The following is a 6,678-nucleotide window of genomic DNA, read 5'->3' as shown; positions in this document are numbered from 1 at the left end:
CTTTTGTAGAATTTGTTGAAGTTCTTCACCATTAAGCTCAATTCTTCATTGAAGGTTGGTTTCTCACTTGATGATGTGGGGGCTTCACTTGAGGCTTTGTAAGCACCACTTGACTTGTTGTGAAGTTCCTCCTTATCCTTGAGTGACATCTCATGAGCAACAATCCTTCCAATGACTTCCGTTGGCTTGAGATCTTTGTAGTTTGGCATCATTTGGATCAATGTGCACACGGTATCATACTTTCCATCCAATGCTCTTAGGATTTTCTTGATGATGAATTTGTCGGTCATCTCTTCACTCCCTAAGCCGGCAATCTCATTTGTGATAAGAGCAAGCCTAGAGTACATTTCAGCGACACCTTCACCATCCTTCATTTTGAACTTGTCAAGCTGACTTTGGAGCACATCCAACTTGGATTCCTTGACGGACTCAATACCTTCATGCATATCAATCAAAGTATCCCAAATTTCCTTTGCATTCTCAAGACGGCTGATTTTGTTGAATTCTTCGGGGCACAATCCGTTGAAGATGATGTCACATGCTTGAGCGTTGTATTGCACCATCTTTAATTCTTCCGCATTAGCTTCACGGTTCGGTTCTCTCCATAGAAGAATTCACCTTGCAAGCCAATACAAATAATTACCCAAACGGCGGGGTTATGTCTAAGAATATGCATTTTCATCTTATGCTTCCAACTAGCAAAATTAGTACCATCAAAGTAAGGACCTCTACGGTGATAATTTCCCTCGCTAGACGCCATACTCTCCTAGGTTGTGAAACCAAGGCTATGAGCACAAAAAGCTATGGAAATCAAAGCAAATGGAGACCAAAGCTCTGATACCACTTGTAGGACCTTGAAGTATGTCTAGAGGGGGGGTGATTAGACTACTTGACCAATAAAAACTTAACCTTTTCCCAATTTTACAGTTTGGCAGATTTTAGCTATTTTAGGACAAGTCAAGCAATCATCACACAATTCAAGCAAGCATGCAAAGAGTGTATAGGCAGCAAAAATTAAAGCATGCAACTTGCAAGAAAGTAAAGGGAAGGGTTTGGAGGATTCAAACGCAATTGGAGACACGGATGTTTTTGTCATGGTTCCGATAGGTGGTGCTATCGTACATCCATGTTGATGGAGACTTCAACCCACAAAGGGTAACAGCTGCACGAGTCCATGGTGGGCTCCACCCACGAAGGGTCCACGAAGAAGCAACCTTGTCTATCCCACCATGGCCGTCGCCCACGAAGGACTTGCCTCACTAGCGGTAGATCTTCACGAAGTAGGCGATCTCCTTGCCCTTACAAACTCCTTGGTTCAACTCCACAATCTTGTCGGAGGCTCCCAAGTGACACCTAGCCAATCTAGGAGACACCACTCTCCAAGAAGTAACAAATGGTGTGTTGATGATGAACTCCTTGCTCTTGTGCTTCAAATGATAGTCTCCCCAACACTCAACTCTCTCTCATAGGATTTGGATCTGGTGGAAAGAGGGTTTGAGTGGAAAGCAACTTGGGGAAGGCTAGAGATCAAGATTCATATGGTAGGAATGGAATATCTTGGCCTCAACACATGAGTAGGTGGTTCTCTCTCAGAAATGGTAAGTTGGAAGTGTAGGTTCGTTCTGATGGCTCTCTCCATGAATAAAGAGGAGGTGGAGGGGTATTTATAGCCTCCACACAAAATCTAACCGTTACACACAATTTACCAAACTCGGTGGGACCGAATTGTTAAACTCGGTCGGACCGATTTAGTAAACCTAGTGACCGTTAGTGATTTTCGGTGGGACTGGCATGCATCTCGGTGAGGCCGATTCGGTTAGGGTTAGGGCATAACGTAATCTCGGTGAGACCGATTACACAAACTCGGTGAGACCGATTTGGTAATAAGCTTTCCAGAGAGTTGGTCAGGTAAACTCGGTGGGACCGATTTACTCTTTTCGGTGAGACTGAAATGTTACAAAAAGGAAACAAAGAGTTTACATTGCAATCTCGGTGGGACCGATCGCTCACTTCGGTTAGACCGAAATGTTATGAAGGGAAACAGAGAGATTGCAACCCCATCTCGGAGAGACCGAGATCCCTATCGGTAAGACCGATTTGCTTAGGGTTTGTGGCAGTGGCTATGACTTTTGGAATCGGTGGCGCCGGATAGAAAGAATCGGTGTGACCGATTTTGGCTTTAGGTTTAGGTGATTTGTGGATGTGGGAAAGTAGTTGAGGGTTTTGGAGCATATCACTAAGCACATGAAGCAAGAGGCTCATTAAGCAACACCTCATCCCTTCTTGATAGTATTGGCTTTTCCTATAGACTCAATGTGATCTTGGATCACTTTTGAGCTTGAGCCAATCCTTTGTCCTTAGTATTTTGAGGGATCAACTTTCATCATCCATGCCATGCCATTCATTGAGCTTTCCTGAAACAATAGTCTTGGAATAGCATTAGCTCAATGAGCTATATGTTGTTATGAATTACCAAAACCACCTAGGGATAGTTGCACTTTCACTTGTGTCTCCATGTGCCTTCTATGTGCTTGCATCTTTGCTTGCTAAATCTATTGATATGGATCCACTTAAAGTGTTCTACTTGGATCATCTTCGATCCTTATGCGCTCGTGCTGAAACCCCAACTAGCCTAGTTGATGGGAAATCTTTAGATGAGCATGCTCATTTTGTGCGTCACTGTTTGTCTGAAAAGGGGAGACTCTTATGGGATCAAATAAACAGATTGTTGTGTTATGCTTGGAATCTTTGTGAAATTTATGATTTTACTTGTTGCTCTAAGAACCCTAAAAAACACCTTCCCTACCTATGTGAGTTTAATGATAATGAAATCTTATCTTCTTATGCAAAAGGTGTTTATAGTTACTATGATATCAAACAAATTGAAGAATTTGTTGCTTTTAAGGGTGCTTATGAAGTTGCTTCTTTGATTGAAAAGTATGATATTACTCTCTACGAATCTGAAAATTTTGACATACTTAAATATTGCTATGAAAACTATGCTCATAATGTCTATGTCAAAGAATTTATTGAGAGCATGGCTGTTGCTTTGGAAGAAAATAATGATATGCATGAATCTATAGATAATGATTCCGATGATTTGATTGAAATATCCCTTGATGAACATGGTGCTTGCTATTCCTGTGGCCATGATGCCAATATTTATGAAGATGAATTCGCTATAGTTCCTTATGTTGAACATGAGATCGTTGCTATTGCACCCATACTTGGTAGTTCCTTCAATGAAAAGCATGATTGCAATGTTACCATAATTTTTTTTGATGTCAATTGTGCTTATAATATGCAAAACTCTAAGCTTGGGGATGCTAGTTTTGCTATGTCAACTACTTATTGCAATGATCATGATTGGGGTGATTCTTCTTTTGATCTTGAAAATTTATTTAACCCCCATGATGAATATGAGATTGATAATAGTGTTTGGAATATTATTGAAAGTGGGTTTGGAAGAGTGTCAACTTTAGATCCCACATATTTGGATTTTGATCAATCTTATGAAGTTTTTGATACAAGTGGGTTTGGAGAGGTCATGACTTTAGTTAATGTTAATCCCACTATTTTGGAAGAGTGTCAACTTTGCATACATGTGGATCTTGTTAAGAATATGTTTTGTGATAGATATATTGTTGAATTTGCTTATGAGAGAGGAAAATATGGTTGTAGAAATTTTCATGTTACTAAATTACCTCTCGTTATGTTAAGATTGCTACTGTTTCTCTCTTCTTCCTTGCATATGCTAGTTTTTGCTTGCCTTGATAATTTGTTTGCCTATAGGATGCCTATGCATAGGAAGTATGTTAGACTTAGATGTGTTTTTCACGTGTTTTATGATGCTCCCTTTGTGCTTCAATTCTTGTCTTTCATGTGAGCATCATCGAAATCTCAATGCCTAGCTAGGGGCGTTAAACGATAGCTCTAGTTGGGAGGCAACCCAATTTTATTTGTGTTTTTTTGTTTTTGTTTCTATTTAGTAATAAATTTTGCATCTACCTTCTGTTTAGATGTGTTTTTATCTTTTAATTACTGTTTGTGCCAAGTAGAACCTATAGGATAACCTATGATGATAGTTAATTTGATTCTGCTGAAAAACCAAAACTTTGCGTGCACGAAATTAGTTATGTTAAACCACAGAAACGTGGTTTTGCATTGATTATTTTTGCTGCTAATCAATAGACAATTTTTCCAGGACTTCCTATTTTGGTAGGATTTTTAAAGTTCCATAAGTTTGCGTTAGTTACGGATTGCTACAGACTGTTCTGTTTTTCGTGTGTTGTTTGTTTATTTTGATGCATCCATGGCTAGTAAAATAGTTTATAATCCATAGAGAAGTTGGAAAGGTTTAACACAAAAATAAATAAATAATGAGTTCATTACAGTACCTTATGTGGTGGTTTTGTTTTCTTTCACTAACGGAGCTTATAAGATTTCCTGTTGAGTTTTGTGTTGTGAAGTTTTCAAGTTTTGGGTAAAGCTTTGATGGACTATGGAATAAGGAGTGGCAAGAGCCTAAGCTTGGGGATGCCCAAGGCACCCCAAGATATTCAAGAATAGCCAAAATCCTCAGCTTGGGGATGCCCCGGGAAGGCATCCCCTCTTTCGTCTTCGTTCATTGGTAACTTTACTTGGAGCTATATTTTTATTCGCCACATGATATGTGTTTTGCTTGGAGCGTCGTGTATTATATTAGTCTTTGTTTTTTTAGTTTACCACAATCATCCTTGCTGTACACACCTTTTGGGAGAATCCCACTTGATTAGAATTTGCTAGAATACTCTATGTGCTTCACTTATATCTTTTGAGCTTGATAGTTTTTGCTCTAGTGCTTCACTTATATCTTTTAGAGCACGTCAGTGGCTTAATTTTGAAGAAATTGCAAGTCTCTCATGCTTCACTTATATTATTTTGTGAGTATTTTAGAACAGTATGGTATTTGCTATGGTTGCAAATTTGGTCCTAGAATGATGAGCATCCAAGTTGGGTATAATAAAAACTATCATAGGAAGTGAATTGGATGCTATGATCAATTTGATGCTTGACAATTATTTTGAGATATAAAGGTTGTAATGTTACGGTCATGCTAGTGGGTAATTATGAAATTGAGAAATACTTGTGTTGAAGTTAGCAAGTCCCGTAGCATGCACGTATGGTAAAAGTTATGTGACAAATTTGTTGCATGAGGTGCTATTTTGATGGCCTCCTTATGAGTGGAGGTCGGGATCCCGCGATGGTTAACTCCTACCAACCCTTCCCCTAGGAGCATGCGTAGTAGTAATTTTCTTCAAGGGCAAGTAGACTTTTGCAATAAGTATATGAGCTCTTTATGACTAATGTGAGTCCATGGATATACGCACATATCATCCTTACACTTTGCTAGCCTCTATTATACCACACAACTTTCGCCGGTATTATGCACCCATTATTTACCTTCCTCAAAACAGCCACCATACCTACCTATTATGGCATTTCGATAGCCATTCCGAGATATATTGCCATGCAACTTTCCACCGTTCCGTTTGTTATGACACACTTCATCATTGTCATATTTCTCTTAGCATGATCATGTAGTTGACATCGTATTTGTGGCAAGGCCACCTTCATAATTTTCATACATGTCGCTCTTGATTCATTGCATATCCTGGTACACCGCCGGAGGCATTCATATAGAGTCATATCTCTTTCTAGCTTTGAGTTGTAATTCTTGAGTTGTAAATCAATAAAAGTGTGATGATCTTCATTATTAGAGCATTGTCTCAGTGAGGAAAGGATGATGAAGACTATGATTCCCCCACAAGTCGGGATGAGACTTCGGACTTTACAAAAAGAAAAAAGGAAAAAAAGAGAAAGGCCAAAAGAAAAAAAAGAAAGGCCAAATAAAAAAAAGAAAAAAAGAAAAAAAGAAAAAAAAAGAAAATAATAATAATAAAATGAGATAAAAAGAGAGAAGGGACAATGCTACTATCTCTTTTTCCACACTTGTGCTTCAAAGTAGCACCATGATCTTCATGATAGGGAGTCTCATATGTTGTCACTTTCATATACTAAGTGGAAATTTCTCATTATAGAACTTGGCTTGTATATTCCAATGACAGGCTTCCTCAAAATGCCCTAGGTCTTCGTGAGCAAGAAAGTTGGATGCACACCCACTTAGTTTCTTTTGTTGATCTTTCATATATTTATAGCTCTAGTGCACCCGTTGCATGGCAATCCCTACTCACTCACATTGATATATATTGATGGGCATCTCCATAGCCCATTGATACGCCTAGTGGATGTGAGACTATCTTCTCCCTCCTTTTGTCCTCACAACCACCACCCTATACCACCATAGTGCTATGTCCATGGCTTGCGCTCATGTATTGCATAAGAGTTGAAAAAGCTGAAGCACGTTAAAAAGTATGAAGCAATTGCTTGGCTGAAACCGGGGTTGTGCATGATGGGAGTATTTTGTGTAATGAAAATGAAGCATGGCCTAACTATATGATTTTGTAGGGATAAGCTTTCTTTCGCTATTCTATTTTGATAGGACATGATTATTTGTTAGTATGCTTCGAAGCATTATTATTTCTATGTTTTATAAGCTTTATCTTGAATCATTTGGATCTGAACATTCATGCCACAATAAAGAAAATTACATTGAGAATTATGCTAGGTAGCATTCCA

Source organism: Triticum aestivum, chromosome 1B (assembly GCF_018294505.1).
Source record: "Triticum aestivum cultivar Chinese Spring chromosome 1B, IWGSC CS RefSeq v2.1, whole genome shotgun sequence".
Lineage (NCBI taxonomy): Eukaryota > Viridiplantae > Streptophyta > Magnoliopsida > Poales > Poaceae > Triticum > Triticum aestivum.
The sequence above is the reverse complement of the archived record's forward strand: the minus strand, read 5'-3'. Positions refer to the sequence as shown.